At 37.1% G+C, this 24,803-nt stretch overlaps 1 protein-coding gene across 1 annotated transcript in view; it reads right to left on the bottom strand.

The window, feature by feature from the left end:
• LOC144582943 (uncharacterized) overlaps nucleotides 1–24,803 on the bottom strand; it is a 149,076-nt gene that overhangs the window by 14,321 nt on the left and 109,952 nt on the right. Inside the window, exon 5 of the mRNA XM_078375638.1 lies at nucleotides 7,362–7,411. The gene's annotated coding sequence lies outside the window, so the exon portion shown is untranslated. The remainder of the gene's footprint in view (nucleotides 1–7,361; nucleotides 7,412–24,803) is intronic.

Genomic DNA, 24,803 nt, shown 5'->3' with positions numbered 1-24,803 from the left:
AACATAGCCATTGGTTGTCTTTTGCAGCCATTTGATACACCTATAATCCCAGCACTTTGGGAGGCCGAGGCGGGTGAATCACGAGGTCAAGAGATCGAGACTATCCTGGTCAACATGATGAAACCCTGTCTCAACTAAAAATACAAAAAATTAGCTGGGCATGGTGGCGCGTGCCTGTAATCCCAGCTACTCAGGAGGTTGAGGCAGGAGAATTGCCTGAACCCAGGAGGCAGAGGTTGCAGTGAGCCGAGATCACACCATTGCACTCCAGCCTGGGTAACAACAGCATAACTCCGTCTCAAAAAAAAAAAAAAAAAAGAAAGAAAGAAAGAAAAGAAAAGAAATAAAGAATGAACTACAGCATTCTTTTCCCACATGGCGGGTAAAAAACGACCACAGATCCAATACTTGTTCTTTAAGATTCTTCCAGTGGGTAGTATTTTCATATTCATCTTTCATGGCATCAACACGCCTATTTCCTCAGTATGTCAAAGCTGTGAAAATAAAAGCAATTCTGGAAGCACATATCCCCAAGATTCTATATTAGATCATATGAAAAAATGAGGAGTGATAGCAAGTTTCTCTGCCACCCTCACTTCAATCTCCTCCCGACCTCTTCTGTTCTAAGTCATGTCATGAGCTAATTCTTTGATAGTTTTTAACAGGAAAGAATTACTTTCTATTAAAAGAAGAAAACACATATTTATGATGCATCAAATTTCAGAAAGCTGCACAAGAGAAATTAAATTATTCTAAGGATTAAATGGTCTTTCCAGTTTGAAATGTGATTTTGGCAGATTTATATTTCTCCTTAAAGTGGTAAACAAATAATTGGGCATTATATAAATCTTTGCAGAATGTCAAAGACACTTTGTATGACATGTAAATCTAATCATTAGAATCCCGAATGTTTTTTAATACAAATATATTATTATACTACACTAAATGTGGGAATAAAATAAAATGACAAAATAATCACCTTTCTCATACTGTTAGTTTTCTAAATTTCCCAAACTAAACCTAATAATTATTGCTGCTTCAAATGTCTTTGAGGTGATTATTGTTTAAGGTCCTCCCTTTTTTGCTCAACTTTATTCATTATCGAGAGGATATAGTGATTAATGATTATTCTAACATACATGAATATATGCACATATATGTAGCTCTATAGTCTTCATATGTACCACAATTGTTTATTTTTGTTTCACATCTTTATAACTCATTATATAAGTATTTCCTAAGTGTCCATTTCCTCCAAGGCCCTATTGTGATACCACCCATAAGGGTAAAGGCCCCAGTTTCTCCTTAAAAAGCCTATGGGCTGCTAATGGAGAATGGACGTATCCAGATATAATCCTAACATGAAACATAACAAGTCTCCAAGAAACGTGTGAAGCAACATGAAGCAAGTTGGAAGAGAAATATAGCATCTCCCTGAGAAGGTACTGGAAGTTGACCAAGATGCTAATCGAAAGTTTGTCTTGACTCTGAAAAGCTCAAAGCAGTGAAGCTTACTGGTTAGACATTAAGAACATCCTCCTAGGCCGGGTGCGGTGGCTCATGCCTGTAATCCCAGCACTTTGGGAGGTCGAGGGAGGTAGATCAAGAGGTCAAGAGATCGAGACCATCCTGGCCAATGTGGTGAAACCTCATCTCTACTAAAAATACAAAAAATTAGCGGGGCATGGTGGCGCGTGCCTGTAGTCCCAGCTATTTGGGCAGCTGAGGCAGGAGAATTGCTTGAACCCAGGAGGCAGAGGTTGCGGTGAGCCGAGATTGTGCCATTGTACTCCAGCCTGGGCAACAAGAGCAAAACTCAGTCTAAAAAAAAAAAAAAATCCTCCTCTCCCCACTTTCTATTTCATTAGAGTATTAGCATTTTCTACATTGTTGTTTTCTTTAAGTGCAAGTCAGCTTAGTTGTGCAATATGCTGCTTGGTTAGTTAACAGCATCTCTAATCAAAGATATACTACTTCTCAGTGGAGCACAGAGAAGGTACTTTCTGGCCAGTGTAAAATACAGTATAAAATTACATGTATTGGATTAGGTGCAGTGTCTCACACCTGTAATCCCATCACTTTGGGAAGCCAAGGCAGGAGGATCACTTCATGTCAGATCAAGACCAGCCTGGGCAACATAGAGAGACCCTGTCTCTATAGAAAGCATAAAATAAAAGATTAGCTGGGTGTGCTGGTGCATGCTATCATAGTCCTAACTACTCAGGAGTCTGAGGCAGGAGACTCACTTGAGCTCAGAAGTTTGAGATTATAGTAAGCTATGATTGTACCATTCTATTCCAGTCTGGGCAACAGAGTGAGGCACTATCTCTATAAAAGAAACATTTTATATATATATATATATATATATATATATATATATATATATATATATATATATATATAACTTCTGGCTTCTTTCATTTATATATTTTGAAGCTTTTATAACAATGAATTAAAGATCCTATTAATTTTATTTTCTGTTTTAAGAGAAGCATCAGAATTTATTACACATGTAAAATCTAGAAAAAATACTTTAATAGAGCATTTGTTTGTTTGTTTGTTTGTTTTTAAGGCTCAATGGAGCAAACACTCCCATTTATTTAGCAATCACCATATGCCAGACACTGTTCTAAGAGTCTTTTTTGCTTCAAAATGTAATTTATGTATTTATTATAATTGTATATATTTATCAGACACAATGTGGTGTTTTGATACAAGTATACAATATGTAATAATCAAAATAATTAGCATATTTTGATAGAGGACTTAAAAGTAGATTAAAAGCTACAATTTTTAAGATTGACAATAATATCGCATTCAGTCTTGAAATGAAGTTGAAGTTATTTTGGTTTCCATTTTACAGATAATAAAATCAGAGGGCTTGACCAAGGAACATTGCAAGCAGCTTAGCAATCTAGAAGCATACAGGGCATCAGATGTTAAATCAGAGGAACAGATTAGAATTAGGAGGAAGGACCAGATCCAGGTAAAAAGGAAGCACAGCATCCATACTGTTCTGGAGCATGGCATCAAAATCAGGGCTTTGATAAATAATTTTAGATAAATATTAATGATTCAATCATAGGCAATTGACCAAGCACAGTGACTCATGCCTGTAATCACAGCACTTTAAGAGGCTGAAGCAAGAGGATTGCATTAAGCCACGAGTTTGAGACCAGCCTGGGCAACAGAGTGAGACTCAGTCCCTACAAAAAAATAAAAAATATAGCCAGGCATGGTGGCTCACACCTTTAGTCCTAGGCTACTCAGGAGGCTGAGATGAGAGTACCACTTGAGCTCAGGAGTTTGAGGTTGCAGTAAGCTATGATTATGTCACTATACTCCAGCCTGGATGACAGTGGGAGACTCCATCTCTTAAAAAAAACAAACAAACAAAAACAACAATGACAAAACAAACAAAAACATAGGAAATCGTCTCGTTAAGAATTCTAAGCACTGAGAAAGCATGAATTCATCTAATTTCAAACCTGGATGCTTCAACAAATACCACCAGAAAGAACACTTTAATAGAAGTCAAGTGCCATTGCAAAGACAGGGGAAGTCTTATAGCACTGACAGCCTTGTGTTAAGCAATGTATCCTTAGCACTAGGTATCAGTCTGAAGAACATGATTTCTCTTTGGGAGCAAGATAGGATGCGGTTGAAGGTAGGATCTTCATGGAATATGTATGCTAAGTACTGACTGCATTAGAGAAAGGATAAAGGGTTAGTTTATAGGATGAAGAAGAAATGGATACAAAATAGCAACCCGTTATATACAATATTTTCTTTTTAACTTCTGATTTTGCAAAATGAGACTAAAAGATAGTATCAATCTAGAAAAGTACTCTAAGTATTTTTAAATTTTTGATGAGAGAAACTTATAAAATATCTAAGCACTAGCTAGCACGCAATATGATATTTCACTTTTTCTTTATAAAATAATCTTAGTTCTTTTCTGCTCATAGCATTCCAAACACTTCCAGAAAAGCTACTGCACTTCATGTAACTTGTTGAGCAGTATCTCCACTGTAAGTAAACTTGAAAACTCTATTAAAGATAATCTCCCTTGTCCCATTCCTCAGGGTCCTCAACCTCTTTCTCAAGAAAACTATAATTAATATAATTAACATGATCATCTATCTTTATAAGAATAAAAATCATTTAGCTTCTGATTCTGTCTTTAACGGCATAAGATCAAACAGCCTTCCCAAGCTGAGAGTGGCAGAGCCAACGAAATTAACATTACTTAGTAATTCTATCTAAAAAACAAGGTATGCTGCTTAGATTGATATTTTTAATGACCCATGAATATTCCTTTATAAGCATCTGTTTCCTATTTTATACTCTAAAATTGAGAAATCATTTGCTTATCAAACTGAGAGAAATTTTTAAAGTCCTAGATCCAACATTGGCATGGATATTGCAAAACTCAGACTGCCTCTGCTACCAGTGAAGTACATATTGGTACTATAATTTTGGGGAACACTCACGATGTACATGTTAGTCACATCAGATATACTTATTTCTTCACACTACATAATCCCACTTCTACAAATTAATGCTAAGTACAATGTCAGCAGTGACAAACATTTTAGTAGGATATTTATTGCAGTGCTATTTAAAATAGTGAGATATTAAAAACAATCTAAATGTCCAGCAATGGTGGGTAAACGGTGAAACAAATTATGAAATATCCATAGGATAGTATATCACAAAGTCACTAAAAATCACCTTTTCAAGTAACTGGAATATATAGAATAGAAAATTTAACTTCACGTTTGTGAAAACAAACCACAACAAAAACTGGAGGAAAATACACCAAAATGCTGGTAGCAGTATTAATAATAAAGAAAAAGAAGTTGATCAGAAAAACCAATACATGTTTTTTTAAAAAGGCAAAAAGTGTGGTCTAAAATGTTGCTAAGAACCAGTGCCAAATTTACCTTCCTTGTGTTTGGACTTCATTCTGACTTTTTTGGGAGGGCGGGAATAACTTTAGGAGCCTAAAACACGTTTCTAGTCTAAATTTAGTAATACTGTGTTTTATAAAATCTAAGACACCGTTCATTACAAGACATACCTCATTTACTACCAAGAAAAAAAATGCCATCAATTTAACTATAAAATCACTAAACTTTACATAATTTAATGTAAAATTACATGTATCACAGAACTGATAAAATACTACAACGACATTTCTGATGTCCTATTTTATGTACCCCTATTGGTAGCTTGCTTTTATCTGGAAATACTAGTTACTTTGCTCAGCTAATATTTTTACAGAAAAACACACTTTTTCTGGGAGGGAAACTCTTTTATCTTAAACCAAAAGAACCTAGTTATAGTTGAAAAAAGAATGGTAATTTCCATTACATATATTCTGTTTTGATAAGTTGGCTATTTCTGGTGATTTAATATATTTTTAAGAGACTTACTACATCTAGCCACTTTTATAAAATGTGATTTAGATAACTGATTCACCAAATGTAATTTAATATTATTTTCATTTCCAGATAGAAGGGAAAACCATACTAATTGTACTAAACCACACATATCCAAGTGGGAAGACCTGGTAATAAGAGAGGTTTAAACATGTACACTTAATGTACACTTTATTTTCACTGGTATATTTATTTGAAAATAGGCAAATCATCGTGACCAAATACACTCGATATTCATATTCCTACAACAGAAATCTCCAAGTGGAAGATGGTTAGGGAATCAGATTATACAAAATGTTTCTGCATTACTGTCAGTTGTTTTTTTTAATAATCTAACAAAAATCTTTTCTTTTCAGTTTTCTTTCTTTCTGGAAAGTGGTCAGAGCAAGATGAGATTGGAAATTGCCATGTTTACCATATCAACTATAAAATAAAAATTAGAAAGGGAAGAGTTTACTTCTTTTTTAAAAAGAGAAAGGTAAGGTTTACCTGTAATACAGATTTATAATTAAAACTTAACTCTGTGCATTGAAAATATTACTAATTCATGGATGTATACTTTACAAAAATCTTATTCTACTTGTAATTTTGGTTTTGTAGGTGGATGGGATACAAAAAAAGTTCAAAACGTCTTTAAGAAAATTACACATTTAAATGTTCACAAATGTCCATGGAACGAATAAAAAAGAGAGACTTGAATAAATTTGACCTTGAACTATATAAGAACACCTAATAAAATAATACAGTTTATAAGTAGACTTTAAGTCAACACTTGCAGACATTTCACCTTTATTCTCTATTATGTTGCCAGTTATCTATAGGCATGATTTTAATCTATTTCCTTCATTCTATACAGATTTCAAAGATAGTAAAGCACAGTTAGAAAAGAGAAATAATAGGAGTTTTTCATCTGAGAGAGAGAGAGAGAAAAAAAGAGAGAGAAAGTGTGTGTGTGCGTGCGCGCGAGCACGTCTGTGTCTGTGTGTTTATGTGTATTTGGTTGTAGGCAAGTGAGGTCAGAATTGGGGCTAGAAAAGGTACATATTTACAGAGTGCCTATTGTATGACAGACACTGCAATCTGAAGGGTTAAATATGGGCTTTCAACAGAAAATTCCTGATTAGTGTAAGGGAACATGAAAAGCCAATGTTTTCCTTTATGTTAATTATTAATCAAAAGTCTATACAAAAAGTTTAGCAACACCTGGCATGTTGTTCTTTTATAAGCAATAAAAGTCTTCATTTCATTCAGTGTTTAGTTTCTTTTTAAAAAAAAATCTGAATACATATTCAAAAAAAATAGAAGGCAAAATAATATCTCAGGCTTATTGCTGTGAGCGCCTTCTGAGGTTCTGTTATTACTCTAAATTCAGTTAAGCTAGTTTTGAGTCTCAAAAAAAAAGCCAATTAATGAAAGAACAGAACAAAAGGAATGACATCTTAACACTCAGCTAACTGAAATTTTTTATTGAGAAGTACATTTTCAACTCTACCTTCTTTAGGAAATGTATTCTCTGTGGGTATATAATTGTGGAATTCAAAATGTTTTCCTGAAAATTCAGACAGCTGATCATTCTTGGAAATGTTAACCAGCTTTCCAAGAAGTAATTATTTTAATATTTCTGTTAATTAAATGAGTGAATTTGAGTTGGATTTTTTTCATTAATCAAAACTCAGCTAGTAAGATGAAATAAATTCATCATTCAATAACCAAGTAAATTATACTAATTAGAAAAACAAACACTGCTCAGGGAACCCTGTTTGCTAGTAGATCAACTCTGAAATATATCCAGATTTTCCTAAAATTGAGCTTTTACCACATATTGAAAGCATATTTCTGATGCAGTTATCTAAAAACCCATGATGCTTTTATTTTATTTCACAGTTTATTCATGATTGACACAAATACAGTACTGACCTTAATTCCAGCCAGAAGTTATAAGATACTTTGGATTAGATCAATAAAATCTAAAAGAAAAAGAGAATAATATACACTAAGTTAAATCAGTTGAACAATCTGGCCTTTTCTTTTACTAAGGTGGAAGATAAAGTCAGAAGTGACTTGTTCCTCATTCTACAAAATGCACTGACGGAAACACATCCATTTACAATGTATGAGGGTTACACATAATAAAACTTTAAACTTAAAAATATGTTCTACATTTTATTTAAAAAATATTAAACACAAAAATTAGGTCCTATTTTTCTTTTATACTTATTTAAAGTAGAAGTTTATATTTATTTAAAGTAGAAGTCCTATGCTTATATTCTAAAACAACCAACCAAAAAGAATTTTTAACACAGTCTGCTCCTAAAATACTACCATTGCTCTTGAGATGTTTAATCAAAAATAATAAAATACGTGCATTTTGATCCTGCCATAGACTGAATGCTTATGTCCTCTCCACCCCAGATTCATATGTTCAGATCCTAATCCCCCAATGTGATGATATTTGGAGGTGGGGCCTTTGGAAGGTGATTAGTGCTCCTATCAAAGAGATCCCAGAATATAAAAAGTATGACTATGCCTTTACACAGGAGATCACAGGGAGCACTCTCATACCTTCTGCCATATGAAGACAAAGGAAAAAACAGGGAGCAGGACCTCAGCAAAAACGATCTGCTGCTGCCTTGATCTTGAACTTCTCTGCTTCCAGAACTGTGAAAAATTTATTTCTGTTCTTATATGTTTGCTATAACAGTCTGTACAGAGTGACACAGGTCTTTAATCTGATTTAATACACATAGAGAGTCTGTAGATTTTAAGTCCTGGGTCAAGAATCAGTCTAAACCTTTCTAAAGGTAGCAAAGGTCAAATAAGACCATTCCAGTGGTAAACAATCAATCTTCCCATTGGTCTCTTGCACCTTAGCCTTGCCACTAAAATATGCTGAGAAGTAAATATGCATTAAAGTATGTTGTCAAATGAAAGTATAAAGAAGATAAACCAGGGACAAAAAACAAAACAAAACAAAACAAAAAAAACCTTTCATTCCCAAATGTCAGCCTGCCTCTTGGACAGATAGTAAACAAAACTTCAGAATAACAAAGGAGTGAGACTCGCATCACCACAGGGAGCATCTATGGCAGTCTCTAATTAAAAGGCAAGTTAAGTTCTAGAAGTATGTTTGTGAGTTAACTGGATAGAAAACAGCATATGTTCTTCTTACTGCATGTTCGAAATGTTTCATTATTAGACTCCTATGCTAAATCCAAAAACTAAATTAGCCTAAAACTAATTATTCACTGAAAAGCACAGTGTAAAATAATATAAAGAAAATTCTAGTTAACCACAGAAAATACAACTGAATATGAAACAGTTGATTTTTAATCCTAAGGGTTTTTAGTCCTAATAGTTATTTTTAATCCCTACAAAATGATAGGTTGATATATATGTGGAGATTTGTTTTTTGAGTATCTGAGGAAATTATGAAGGATAGTTAAGATTAATGCCTTTACTATATCTATCTTGATTTCAAACACCTGATATTAAATATTCGATAACAATATTATTTTTTGGCTATAAAGCCAGCAGCTCCCTAACTGTCATATTGGCCCAGGGCACCACTGTAAACTCTTAGGGTGATGGTGAAATATTTTCTTTTTATTTTTTTGAGAGAGCATCTCACTCTGTCACCCAGTCTGGAGTGTAGGGGTGTGGTCATGGCTCACTGCAGCCCTAACCTACCAGTTTCAATCAGTCCCCCCACCTCAGCCTCTGTAGTAGCTGAAACTACAGGCATGAACCACCACACCTGACTAATATTTATATTCTTTATAGAGATGGAGTTTCACCATGTTGCCCAGGCTGGTCTCAAACTCGTGGACTGAAGCGATCCACCCACCTTGGCCTCTCAACGTGCTGGGATTACAGGCATGAGCCACCGTGGCTGGCCGAAATGTTTTCAATATATAAAAACAAAAACAAAAACAAAAAATCCACAGCAATATCCACTAGGCAGCACAAGAACTATTAAAGTGATTTGTGGTTTCAATTTTAGATCATGCTACTTTCTTTTCAATGATGCTCACAGCTTTGAAAAGTTGGATTTTTCATGATGTTTGTGATATAAAAGCAAATACTGCATGAAAATCAACATGAAATAAGAATGACCAAAAACCTTTTTTTCCATAAAAAATTAAAGGAAATAAGAATGATAGTGTCCAGTTTGACTCCAAGGTTTGAGGGCTGGGCAGTAATCAACATGCACAAATCCCATTAGTAAGTGATTGTGGGTTTCTAAGCATAAAACAAAAATAGATTTGCTTTCAATTTATTTGAATTATTTTTTCAAAAGGCTTCTAAGTTGTTAGAACTTAAATATATTATGCTAATTAAATTAAACTGTGAGGTACATCTTTTGGCCTAGAGACACCTTGAAAATAAAATTACTGAGATGCTAAGGGTGTCAAAAACTGAGAACATCTGGAACATTCCTGTTAAAACATAGTTTCTTGTTTGTTTTCTTGTTTTGCTCCACAAATTTAAAGAGAAAGCATGAGAAATTTAAAACAAAAATACTAAGACAGAAAAGGAAAAAAGAGAAAGAAAAAATATGTCTCTAAAGCGAGAAGACAAAAATGCTAAGAGAGTAAGAAGGACGGTCACTGATTCAACACACTCAGTGACATCTATGTGTGGCTGGGTTGCATGCCCACTATTGTGTATGCAAGAGATGGCTAAAACAGAATGTATGTAAGAACACTAAGCTATGAAAGACAGAGTGGATACACTGCATATATGTTCACTTTAGTCATATTATCAATCACTATGCCCTAAGAAAAAATGAGGCATTGAAAAAGAATATTTAGGAAAAAGTGATAGCTTCCACAGCAACATGAATGTACTTAATGCCACAAAACTGAACCCTTAAAAATGGTTGAAATGTTATATTTTATGTTATATATATTTCACTACAATATAAAATAAATGATGTTGTTATGCTAGGATCTTGCATAGTGTCTCATACAAAAACCTGCTCTATAATCACTAAATGCATACTGAGCAATGACTACCAGGATGATATTGCCACTTAACAACTCTTTAAAGAGAACGTGGTTCACTAGTTGCCTGGAGTCGGGAAAAGTCTAACATGAAACTGCCCATTTGTTTGCTTGCAAGTTTTAGGCATCGCTTTATCATTTGACTATAGCTACTTCTTGCTAATTGCTCTTTGACACAGATCAGCATCTTGATATCTTTAATATTCTTAAAAATATACTGGATTTCTTCTATGCGCACTCCCAAATATATACTTTCATAGCAAAAACAAAATGATTCTTGTGGGATTTTTTTTTTTAGTTTTATGACACAGGAACTTGACTTCTTTATGTATTCCATATGTATCTGGAAAGACATTCCAACCTATTTGTCACTCTTCCAATGTTCCTCTTCCCCACAACTGCCAGCCCTATCTCCAAAAAAAATCTTGCTTTTTTTTTTTTTGAGACGGTCTTGCTCTGTTACCTAGGCTGGAGTGTAGTGGCATGATCTCAGATCACTACAACCTCCACCTCCTGAGTTTAAGTGATTCTCCTGCCTCAGCCTCCTGAGTTGCTCGGATTACAGGCATGCACCACCAAGCCCAGCTAAGTTTGTATTTTTTTTTTTTTTAGTGGAGATGGGATTTCAACATGTTGGTGAGGCTGGTCTTGAACACCGGACCTCAGGTGATCTGCCTGCTTCAGCCTCCCAAAGTGCTGGGATTACAGGCCTGAGCCACCGCACCCAGCCAATACTATTTTAGGTATGTGAACTTTCTATTTGAACCCAAGATATTCCACACACAAAATATCAACAAATATTGTTAAATGAATAAAAGTGCTTACTGTTGTATTTTTTCCAATCTATGTCAAATTTAAAGAAACAATTGAAAATACCCATTTTGGTGAGAATAAGAAAATAAAAATCCCATCCTTGCCTTATATGACTTCCATTTAAAGGATAGTCTCTTCAATAAATGATGCTAGGTAGACTGGGTACTATATGCAAACAAATGAAAATGGGCTTTTATCTTACACCATGCACAAAAAGCAACTCAAAATTGAATGAAAGCTTAAATGTAAGATCTGAAGCCATAAAACTAGAAGAAAGCAAAGGGAATAAGCTTCTTGACATTGACTTTGGCAATGATTTTTTGACTATGACATCAAGAGCTCTGACATCACAAGCAGAAATAAACAGGGGCTACATCAAACTGTCCAAAAAAGGAAACAATAAAAAAATATAAAGGTAACCTAGAGAATAGGGGAGAAAATATTTGCAAGCCATATACCTGACAAGAGTAGTTAATATCCAAAATATAGGGCTGGGTGTGGAGGCTCAGGCCTATAATCCCAGCACACTGGGAGGCCAAGAGGGTGGAGTGCTTGAGTCCATGAGTTTAAGATCAGTCTGGGCAACATGGAGAAATCCTATCTATACAAAGAATGACAAAAAATTAGCTGGGCATTGTGATGTGTGCTTCTTGTCCCAGCTACCCAGGAGGCTGAGGTGACAGGATTGATTGAACCCAGGAAGTCGAGGCTGCAGTGAGCTGTGACTGTACCAAACTCCAGCCTGGGCAACAGAGTGACACCCTGTCTCAAAAAAAAAATTTAAAAATATGTAAGGAAAACAATGAGACAATATCTAAAAGCAAACAAATAAAAACAACCTAATTTAAAAATGAGCAAAGGACCTGAATAGACATTTTTCCGAAGAAGACATGATAATGGCTAACAAGTTTATGAAAAGGTGGCTAATATCAGAAATTATCAGAGAAACGAAAATCAAAACCACAATGAGATATCTATCGCATACCTGTTAGTATTGTAAGGTCTTTTAGGTTGACTGATGGCCCTATGGATGCCATGTTAACCTCTGTGACCTGCACAGACACTCCAGATGAGTTTCTGGAAAATCTGAAATAACTGGAAGACCATGAAAAGGGGAAGAGGCCGGGCATAGTGGCTCATGCCTGTAATCCAAGCACTTTGGAGGCCAAGGCGGGTGGATCACCTGAGGTCGGGAGTTCAAGACCAGCCTGACCAACATGGTGAAACCCCATCTTTAAAAAAAAAAAAAAAAAAGAAAAGTGGAAGAAATGATCAACCCCTGCAGGGCCTACTTAACTTTAAGACATTCTCTATTGTTCCTTATTCCCACCCCAGTTGATAAGGCCATTGGACTTTGTAACCGACTTTGTGGGTCAACCTCATGACTCCATACCTTACGACCTCCTCCCAGCTTGCAAACCTAAGACCCCCTCCCAGCTTGCAGAAAACCACCCTAAACTGTAACTTCTATAGGTTTCCACTGCCCACCCCAAACCTATAAAACCGACTCTTATCCCACCACCCTTCATTGACTCTTTTCGGACTCAGCCTGCCCACACCAGGGTGAATAAGCAGCCATATTGCTCACACAAAGCCTGTTTTGGGTGGGGGTCTCTTCATTCAGAGTGCGCATTTCAACAAGTATGGCTATCATTAAAAAGATTGTTTAAGGCCGGGCGTGGTGGCTCATGCCTGTAATCCCAGCACTTTGGGAGGCCGAGGCGGGTGGATCACGAGGTCAAGAGATCGAGACCATCCTGGTCAACATGGTGAAACCCCGTCTCTACTCAAAATACAAAAAAAAAAAAAAAAGATTGTTTAAACAGTGTTGGATGTGGGGAAAAGGAAAGGGAATCCTGTATACTGTAGATGGGAACATAAACTGGTACAAGCACTATGGAGGTAACCTCAAGAAATTAAACAGAAAACTACAATTTGATCCAGCAATCCCACTACAGGGAAAAGACACAAAGAAAATTAAGTTGGTATCTTGAAGAGATATCTGCACTCCTGTGTTCATTGCAGCATTATTCACAATAGCCAAAATATGAAAACAACCAGTGTCAATCAACAGATGAATGGATTAAAAAATTGCGAGATATGGCCAGGCTCGTTCGTGGCTAACGCCTGTAACCCCAGCACTTTGGGAGGCTGAGGCAGGTGGACCACCTGAGGTCAGGAGTTCAAGACCAGTGCGCCCAACATGGTGAAACCCCATCTCTACTAAAAATACAAAAAATTAGCCAGGCGTGGTGGTGGGCACCTGTAATCCCAGCTACTCAGGAGGCTGAAGCAGGAGAATCGCTTGAACCCAGGAGGCAGAGGTTGCAGTGAGCCAAGATCACACCACTGCACTCCAGCCTTGGTGACAGAGGGAGACTCCATCTCAAAAAAAAAATTGTGAGATACTATATATAATGGAATATTATTAAGACTTTAAAAGGGAGATCCTGCTATTTGCAACAAAATGAAAAAACCTGAAAGGCATTATGGTAAGTGAAATAAGCCAAAAACAGAAAGAAAACTACTGCACAATCTCACTTATATGGAATCTTAAAAAGCTGAACTCATGGAAGCAGAGTAGAATGGTGGTTATCAGGAGGTAGGGGGGTTGGTGGAATGAAGACATATTGGTCAAAGGCTCTAAGGTCACAGTTATATAGGATAACTAAATCTAGAGGCCTAAGGTACAGCATGATGACCATAGTTAATAATACTGTAAAGTATACTGAAAATTTGCTTAAAAAATAGATTTCAGGGGTTACTTTTTAAAAAGGTAACTGTGTGAGGAGACAGACATGTTAATTTGCTTCACTCTAGTAATCAATTCACTGTGTGTGTGTGTGTGTGTGTGTGTGTGTGTATATATCTCAAAACATCAAAACGTCATGTTGTACACCTTAAATATACACAATTTTTATATAAAAATATTGGAAACACAGTTCTGAGGGAAAAGAGGTATTATTCATTTTTGACGTGGTGGACTCAAGCTGTCCTGTGGCTTCTATTTTTTGGCTTGCTTTTCTTAAGGAGAGCACTTTCATTTGCAGTGCCAGGAGCAGCTGCTTTGTAAATAACTCCATGGAACTTTTTTCTTTTTTTTCCAACCAAGCCAGTTATTGAGCAAATAGGAACAGAATCATGAAGACTGATGTTGCCCTAAGGCTCAGTCCTCACTGTGAACATCTGCCATTTCAAACGTACAAGTCAAGACTTTTTGTGTAGTATTTTGCTAAACAATGCCCTAAGCAAAACACAAATAAAATTCTTTTCAATAGGATTTAGCTGCTTCCAGGTAGCTTAATGTATCAGCATAATAAAAGCACCACTTCTCCATCCTCTCTCTTTATCCTCACCTAAAAGGTAAGAGAAATATCAGCAAATCATCTTAAGTTAATTGCTAAAGCTCTTCTTAGCCCTCCCTCACCCCCACCAACTTCATGCCTCATATTATAAATCATATTGTGATGATCAGATAACATTATAAAGCCTATGTCAAACTAAAATATGCCTGATTATACCTCACAAGGAATACAAAATGAAAATGGCAGACATCTTGTAGCTATTGGATTATCAAGGTTAATTGTGAGTTGTAAATTCACAACTATTTCTTATGCTTCTCCCTTGTTAAAGTTAGATTGAGTTTTCAAATTATATAAATTGTTACTGCTTTAATAATAGAAAAGTTACTACTTGCGGTACAACTTACAGAAACAAATGTCGGTAATACTGCAGTTATATTTAAAAGATTCTATTTAAAAAAATGGAAATGGTTTTTGTTTATAATTCTTGTGATTATCATATTTTTGAGATATAGAGGCTTTTTTTTTTTTTTTTATGGAGACAGGGTCTCACGCTGTTGTCTCTGCTGGAGTGCATTGTCATGATCATGCCTCAGTCCAGTCTCGACCTCCCCAGGCTCAGATGATCCTCTCTCACCTCAGCTTCCTGAGTCGCTGAGACTACAGGCATGAACCACCATGCCCAGCTAATTTTTCTTTTTTCTTTTTTTGCAGAGACAGTTTCCCTATGTTGTCCAGGCTGGTCTCAAACTCCTGAGGTCAAGTGATCCAACCTCTGAAATTGCTGTGATTACAGGCATAAGCCACCATACCCAGCTGAGTAGGGTTTTTGTTGTTGTTTGTTTTATTTTTTTAGCATCATTTAGTATTTTAGGGATCCAATGTTTTTTAAAGAGTCCACTTAGAATCTAGTGGGATAGGGGAAGTTATGAAAAAGCCAAAAGACAAAAAGTTATGATGCAAAAAAAATACATATATTTCTATTGTCACAAGGAAATACTAACAGAGATTTTGGGAGACAAAAAGGAGAACAAAAGGTGGGGGGAAATCCTGTTATGAAGATAAAGATTTACAAAGGAAGTCACATTTGAGTTAGTCCTTGAAGGAGGCAAGAGATTTTGATAGGTGGAGATGGAGTAGGAAGGAGACCGATTCTGACAATGGACAGGACACCACAGAAACAAAGTAACAGAAGAATCAAAGCCCAGGGGGTGATTGGAAAAATACATAGCTAGAGCATGACACACAAGAAGAGCAATCATTGAGTGAAAAGCTAAGTTGGCTCTATATAGTAAATAATGACCTTGAATGGCAATCTGAGGAGGCTATTCAATTAAATATATTTAATTTTGTAGGTGAAGGTGGACTGCAGAAACCCTACAAGCCAGAAGAGAGTGGGGGCCGATATTAAACATCCTTAAAGAAAAGAACTTTCAGCTCAAAATTTCATATCCAGCCAAACTAAGCTTCAGAACTGAAGGAAAAATAAAATCTTTTATGAACAAGCAAGTACTCAGAGATTTTATTACCACCAGACCTGCTTTACAAGAGCTCCTGAAAGAAGCATTACACATAGAAAGGAACAACCAGTATTAGCCTTTCTAAAAATATACCAAAAAGTAAAGAGCATCAACATAATGAAGAATTTACATCAAAGAATGGACAAAACAGCCAGTTAACATCAAACGGCAGTAATCCTAAATTTAAATTGACTAAATCCCCCAATCAAAAGATACAGCCAAAATCCAATGGTATGCTACATGCAGACCCATTTCACATGCAAGGATACACAAAGACTCAAAACAAAGGGATGGAGAAAGATTTACCAATCAAATGGAGAGCAAAAATAAATAAATAAATAAAAAGCAGGAGTTGCAATTCTTGCATCTGATAAAATAGATTTTAAAGCAACAAAGATATAGTGGTAAAAGGATCAATGCAACAATAAGAGCTAACGATCCTAACACCCAGATACATAAGACCTATAAAGAGACTCAGACTCCCTAGACTCCCACACAATAATAGTGGGAGACTTTAATATCAATATTAGATAGATCAACGAGACAGAAAATTAATAAGGATATCCAGGACTTGAACTCAAATCTGGAACAAGTAAACTTAATAAACATTTATAGAGCTCTCCACTTTAAATACACAAAATATACATTCTCATCAGTACCACATCACACCTTCTCATAGGTTTAAATGAAATATTGATCAGCCATTATTAAGCACAATTACTGGCATAAAAGAGGTTTTCAATACCCAGTTTTAGAATAAAGCAACATTCCTGTTCTCTCTCCCTCTTTTTCTTCCTCTTTCTTCCTCTCCTTTACTCCTTTTCTTTCTTTCCTTCTCTCCTTTCAAAAAAGTAAAATAGGTAAACCACTTCACCCCTTAACCAACCAGTCGTCTTGCCATTGCGGTGGTTCATTTTAAAGTAGGTATTGTGACCTAGGAGTTCCCAGCTGAACTAGCCCCTGCAGACTTCTCTCACCTCCTTCAGAAAAAAAGAAAGAAAGAAAGAAAGTGGACTGCTGAAGGTTTTAAACTCAAGAATGGCATAATTAGGAAATTTAATCTGGCAATCTTATGTAGATTGGATCAGAGAGGGGAGTGCTTTAAGAAGTAACCATTTAAGTGCCTTCCAGGTGAATGGCAATGAAGAGCCAATGCAGGTGGAGACAACGTCTGTATAAAGGAGAGTGTTACAGGATTGCATGGATATGTGTATTAGTTGGCTTAGACTATGATATAGTTTTGATGTTTGTCTCCACACAAATCTCATGTTAAATTGTTCTCCCTATTGCTGGAGTTGGGTCCTGGAGGGAGGTGACTGGGTTATGGGGGCGGAGTTCTCATGGCTTGGTGCAGTCTTCATAATAGTGAGTTCTCACAAGATCCAGTCATTTAAAAGTGTGTGCCACCTCCTCCGGGCATTCTCCCTCTCCTTTTTTCTCCCCACCCCATCTCTCTTTCTGGCTTGCTCCTGCTTTCACCATATGAAGTGCCTGCTCCTGCACTGCTCTCCACCATGAGTAAAAGCTCGCTGAGGCCTCCCCAGAAGCTGATGCTGGCAGTGTTTCCTGTATGGATTGCAGAACCATGAGCCAATTAAACTTATTTTTATAATAAATTACCCAGTCTTGGGTATTTCTTTATAGCAATGTAAGAACAGCCTAATACATCGAACTGAAGAGTGGGGTGTTGCTATAAAGATACCTGAAAATGTCGAAGCAGCTTTGGAACTAAGTAATGAGCTAAGGTTGCAAGAGTCTGGAGGGCTCAGAAAAAGACAGAAATATGAGGGGAAGTTTGGAATTTTTTAGATAATAGTTAAATGGTTGTGACCAAAATGCTGACAGTGATATGGACAGCAAAATCCAGGCTGATGAGGTCTCTGATGAAAATGAGGCACTTACTGGGAACTGGGACAAAGGTCACATATATTATGTGTTAGCAAAGAGCTTGACTGGATTGTGTCCATATCCTAGGGGTCTTTGGAAGTTTGAACTTCATAGTGACTATTCAGAGAATCTGCAGATGAAATTTCTGAGCAGCAATACATTCAAAATGTGTCCTGCTGTTTCTAACAACCTACACTCAGAAGCAGGAGCAAAGAAAAGATTGAGTTGGAATTTATATTTAAAAGGGAAGCACATCATAAAAAGTTTGTAAAAATTTCAGTCTAACCATGTGGCAGAGAAAGAAAAAGGTTTTCTGAGAGAGGAATTCAAGTAGGCTGTGGAACAACCATTTGCTAGAGAAATTTGTGTTACTAAACCCCCACCAAGTGCTGATAGCCAAGACAATGGGAAAAAGGCATTGAAGGCATTTCAGAGACCTTCATGGCCGCCCCTCCCATCATAGGCCCAGAGGCCTAGGAAGGAAAAATGGTTTTGTGGGCCAGGTCCAGGGCCCCATTGCCCTGCACAGCCCAGGATTCTGTACTGTGTTGGAAGCTCTGGCTTCAGCCTCTGCTCAAAGGACCCCAGAAACTGTTCTGCCACCGCTCTAGAGAGCACAAACTGCTGTGAGTCTTGGCTGCTTCCATGTGTTGTTAAGCCTGCAGGTGCACAGACTGCAAGAGTGAATGAGGCTTGGCACCTTCCACCTAGATTTCAAAGGATGTATGAAAAAGCCTGGGTACTCCACCAGGAGCCTGCTGCATGGGCAGAGCCCCAACAGACAACCTCTATGAGGGCAGTGCCAAAGGGAAATGTGAAGTTGGAACCCTCACATTGGGTCTCCACGGGGGCACTCCCTAGTGGAGCTGTGAGAAGGGAGTCACCACTCTCCAGACCTCAGACCAGCAGCTTGCATCCTGCACCTGGAAAAGCTGCAGGCACTCAACAACCTGTGAGAGCAGCTGAGGGGTGTGGGGAAGACGCAACTTGCAAAGCTAAAAAGGCAGAGCTAACCAAGTCCTTTGGAGCCTCCGCATTGTACCAGTGTGCTGTGGGTGTGAGACATGGAGTCAAAAGGTATAATTTTGGAGCTTTAAAGTTTAATGACTGCCCTGCTAGGTTTTGGACTTGCATGGTACTGTAGCACCTTTCTTTTGGCCAATTTCCTCTGGGGATAGCAATGTTTACTCAGTGCCTATACCTCCATTGTATATTGGGAGTAAATAACGCTTTCTGATTTTACAGGCTTGTAGATGGAAGGGATTTGCCTTGTCTCAAATGAGGCTTTGCACTTTGGACTTTTGAATTAATGCTGGAATGAAGACATTGGGGGACCGTTAAGAAGGCATGATTGTATTTTGCAACGTGAGAAGAACATGAGATTTGGAAGGGGCTAGTGGTAGAATGATATAGTTTTCATATTTGTCCCCACCCAACTCTCATGTTGAATTGTAATCCCCGGTGCTGGAGGTGGGGCCTGGTGGAAGGGGTTTGGATCATGGAGGTGATCCCTCACGGCTTGGTGCTGTTTTTGTGACAGGGAGTTCCCATGAGATCTGGTCATTTAAGAGAGTGTGGCACCTCCCATTCTACCCTCTCTCTCTCATTCTCTCCATTACTTGCTCCTGCTTTCACCACGTGAAGTGCCTGATCCTGCTTTGCTTTCTTTCTGCCAGGAGAAAAAGCAACCTGAGTCCTCCCCAGAAGTTGATGCCAGCACTATGTTTCCTGTATAGCCTGCAGAACTGTAAGCCAATTAAACCTCTTTTTTTAATAAGGTACCCAATCCCATGTATTTCTTTATAGCAATGCAAGAATGGCCCAATATAGTCTACCATAACAAAATGCCATAGACTGTGTGGTTTAAACAACAGAAATTTACTTGTTCACAGTTCCAGAGGTTGGAGGGATGAGATCAAGTGCCAACATGGTCTGGTTCTGGTGAGGGCTATCTTTCTGGCTTATAGACAGCCATGTTCTATGTCCTCACATGGTGGAGAAAGAAAGACATGAAGGTGGGTAGGGAAAGTTTAGAAAACTCTCTTTTCCTCTTCTTATGAGGCCATTAATCCTATTGGATTAGGGCCCGCCCATCATGACTTCATTAAACCTTAATTACCTTCCACAGGCCCTATTTTTAAATACAGTCACACTGGCACTTAGAACTTCAACATATGGATGCGGTGGGGCACAACTCAGTCCATAAAAGTATTTACAGTCTATACAGAATTTAGAGATTAAAGCTGGGTGTGGTGGCTCACCTCTAATCCCAGCACTTTGAGAGACCAAGGCAGAGGACTGCTTGAGGCCAGGAGTTTGAGACAAGCATGAGCAACACAGAGAGACCACTACAATTTTTTTTTCAATTAGCCGGGTATGGTGGTTCACACCTGTAGTCCTAGCTACTGGGGAGGCTGATGCTAGAGGCATATGAGGTTACAGTGAGCTATGATTGTGCCACTGAAACCTGTCGTTGGCAACAGAGTCTCTGTCTCACACACACAAAAAAAGAATTTAAGGATAGACTGGCCAAGAAAGGCACAGGATGGAGAAAGGAGCCAAGAGAATTTTGAGACTGTAAGACAAACAGACTCCCAGAATATTCTTAGAAACAGGAAAGCCTGAGGGAGATCAGGTTGCTGGGTAAAAGTAGAATACGATGGGCTTTATTAGGTACATTAAGTGTGAGTTTCTGGCAGGATAATAAAGGAAAAGTATTCATCAGGCAACTGACCTATTCATGAAGGTTATGATTTTATGTGATATACAAAGGAATAAAAACTTAATACTTAAACAAAACAATAAAGAAGTTAAATTTGTGGTGATATAATTAGGCAAACTATATCAATAGAGGGTCAGAGGTACATGTTCCAGAACATAGAATTAAGTTGTCTAGACAGCTCATATTATTGTATATTTAATTGCACTTTGCCTTGACAGGTAGATATAACATTAATAGAGTCCTGGCTTTGTGTAAGCCCATATTGTTCTTAATGAATGCCATATCCTGCCTGCCCAGACAGTGGGCTGCTCTGGGTCAGTGACCCAGCAAATCTATTAGTTTTCCAAGCACTTAGTGTGGTATATGGCACAAAGTCAGAAATCTATAAATGTGGAATGACTCACTCCCCGGAAAAAGAGGCTGAGTCATGAGCACTCCAACTAATTTCACCTCTAGACATTGTATTATTCATATAAAACAACATCGTAGGAAGCTACGCATGAGGTATGACTCTTAATGGAATGTTCTGTACTCTGACATGTTTGCTGTAGCTGCCGTAACAATGGCTAGAAATGTAAGTTAAGGCTAAAGAGGGACACTTACAAGCTGGGAAATTGGACCTAATTCACCCATTTACTGTCACAACACTGAAAATAAAATAACTAGGTGATGCAATAACTGGAAATAAATGAGTACCAATTGAAAATAAGAACTTTCAAATGTGTAAATCATGGAAATTATTTTATGAAAGCTAGCATACCATTCTAAAACAAAACAACAAAAATTACAGAAAATGAGCATTAAGTGTTCGGTATAACTCAAGCATTGTACAAAGCTGTCAGAAGCATTATTGATTTAATCCTCATGAAGACCAAACACAGCAGATACTATTTTTTATTCCCGGGAGAAAACTAAGCTTATAAAGATTAAATATCCAGTACCTATGGGGAGAAAACATTTCTAATTAATTGATATTATGCCAATATCTTTTATTAAGGCAAATAAATAATAAAAATCACAGATACAGTGACATATATACATATATATGGATATATGGCCAGCATATATTATTTTTTCATCTTTTATTTTTAAGTTTACAGCACTGATGGATTTTCCTAACTATATAATTCTCCAAGGAATTCTCGCGTATTCAAATTCAGGCAGAAACAATAGGGGAAAACATGCTTTGAAGAAACTTAAAACCAATGACAAATTTTTGAAATGAAAATATCCTAATCTCTTATAGTTCATTCTCTAAGTGTTTTCAGTAGGACAAAAACTTTGGAAGAAGGCAATATTTATTTATTTATTTATTTATTTTTCAAAGTGAAAGCAAGTTTATTAAGAAAGCAAAGGAATAAAGAATGGCTACTCCACAGACAAAGCAGCCATGAGGGCTGTTGGTTGCCCATTTTTATGGTTATTTCTTGATTATATGCCAACAAGAAGTAGATTATTCATGCCTCCCCTTTTTAGACCATATAGGGTAACTTCCTGATTGCCATGGCGTTTGTAAACTGTCATGGCACTTCACTGGTAGGACTGTAGCAGTGAGGACCACCAGAGGTCACTCTCATCGCCATCTTGGTTTCAGTGAGTTTTAGTGGGCTTTTTAATTTATTATTTATTTACTTTTTAAGTATACTTTAAGTTCTGGGATACATGTGCAGAATGTGCAGGTTTGTTACATAGGTCTACATGCGCCATGGTGGTTTGCTGCACCCATCATCTACATTAGGTATTTCTCCTAATGCTATCCCTCTCCTTGCCCCCCAACCCCCCACAGGCCCCAGTGTGTGATGTTCCCCTCCATGTACCCATATGTTCTCATTGTTCAACTCCCACTTATGAATGAGAACATGTGGTGTTTGGTTTTCTGTTCCTATGTTAGCTTGCTGAGAATGATGGTTTCCAACTTCATGCATGTCCCTACAAAGAACATGAACTCATTTTTTTTTAATGGCTTCATAGTATTCCATGATGTATATGTGCCACATTTTCTTTACCATTTAATCTAACACTGATAGGCATTTGGGTTGGTTCCAAGTCTTTGCTATTATAAATAGTGCTGCGATAAACATACATGGGCATGTGTCTTTATAGTAGAATGATTTATAAACCTTTGGGTATATTCCCAGTAATAGGATTGCTCAGTCAAATGGTATTTCTGGTTCTAGATTCTTGAGGAATTGCCACAGTCTTCCAAAATGCTTGAACTAATTTACACTCCAACCAACAGCATAAAAGTGTTCCTATTTCTCCACCTCCACTCCAGCATCTGTTGTTTCCTGACTTTTTAGTGATCGCCATTCTAATAGGCATGAGATGATATCTCATTGTGGTTTTTTGATTTGCATTTCTCTAATGACCAGTGATGATGAGCTTTTTTCATATGTTTGTTAGCAGCATAAATGTCTTCTTCTGAGAAGTGTCTATTCATATCCTTCTCCCATTTTTTTGATTTTTTTTCTTATAAATTTGTTTAAGATCCTTGTAGATTCTGAATATTAGCCCTTTGTCAGATGAATAGATTGCAAAAATTTTCTCCCATTCTTTAGATTACCTGTTCACTCTGCTGATAGTTTCTTTTGCTGTGCAGAAGTCCTTTAGTTTAACTAGATCTCATTTGTCAATTTTGGCTTTAGTTGCCATTGCTTTTGCTGTTTTAGTCATGATGCCTTTGGTCATGCCTATGTCCTGAATGGTATTGGCTAGGTTTTCTTCTAGAGTTTCTATGATTTTAGGTCTTACATTTAAATCTTTAATCTATCTTGAATTAATTTTTGTATAAGGTGTAAAGAAAGCGTCAGTCTCAGTTTTCTGCATATGGCTAGCTAGTTTTCCCAACATCATTTATTAAATAGGGAATCTTTTCCCCATTGCTTGTTTTTGTCAGGTTTGTCAAAGATCAGGTGGTTGTAGAGATGTGGTGTTATTTCTGAGGCCTCTGTTCTGCTCCATTGCTCTATATATCTGTTTTGGTACCAGTACCACACTGTTTTGATTACTGTAGCCTTACAGTATAGTTTGAAGTCAGGTAGTATGATATCTCCAGCTTTGTTCTTTTTGCTTAGGATTATATTAGCTATACAGGCTCCCTTTTGGTTCCATATGAAATTTAAAGTAGTTTTTTCTAATTCTGCGAAGAAAGTCAATGATAGCTTAATGGGAATAGCATTGAATCTATAAAATACTTTGGGCTGTATGGCCATTTTCATGATATGGATTCTTCCTACCCATGAGGATGGACTGTTTTTCCATTTGTTTCTGTCCTCTCTTATTTCCTTGAGCAGTGGTTTGTATTTCTCCTTGAAGAGGTCCTACATATCCCTTGTAAGTTGTATTCCTAGGTATTTTATTCTCTTTGTAGCAGTTGTGAATGGGAGTTTGATCAAGATTTGGCTCTCTGTTTGTCTATGATTTGTGTGTAGGACTGCTTCTAATTTTTTAGAATCAATCAATGCACATTGATTTTGTAACCTGAGACTTCCTGAACTTGCTTATCAGCTTAAGGGGTTTTGGGGCTGAGATGATGGGGTTTTCTAAATATACAATTATATTATCTGCAAACAGAGATAAACTGACTTCCTCTTTTTCTATCCAAATATGCTTTATTTCTTTCTCTTAGCTGATTGCCCTGGCCAGAACCTCCAATACTATGTTGAATAGGAGTGGTGAGAGAGGTCATCCTTGTCTTGTACCATTTTCAAAGGGAATGCTTCCAGCTTTTGTCCCTTCAGTATAATATTGGCTGTGGTTTGTCACACATAGCTCTTATTATTTTGAGATATGTTCCATCAATACATAGTTTATTGGGTGTACTTAGCATGAAAGGGTGTTGAATTTTATCAACAGCTTTTTCTGCATCTATTGAGATAATCATGTAGTATTTGCCTTTGGTTCTGCTTATTTGATGAGTTATGTTTATTGATTTGCATATGTTGAACCAGCCTTGCAACCCAGGGATGAAGCCAAGTTGATTGTGGTGGATAAGCTGTTAAATGTGATGCTGGATTTGGTTTGCCAGTATTTTATTGAGGATGTTCGCATTGATGTTCATCAGGGATATTGGCCTGAAATTTTCTATTTTTATTGTGTCTCTGCAAGGTATT

Source organism: Callithrix jacchus, chromosome 6 (genome assembly GCF_049354715.1).
Source record: "Callithrix jacchus isolate 240 chromosome 6, calJac240_pri, whole genome shotgun sequence".
Taxonomy (NCBI): domain Eukaryota; kingdom Metazoa; phylum Chordata; class Mammalia; order Primates; family Cebidae; genus Callithrix; species Callithrix jacchus.
This window is presented reverse-complemented; position numbering and strand designations above follow the sequence as displayed.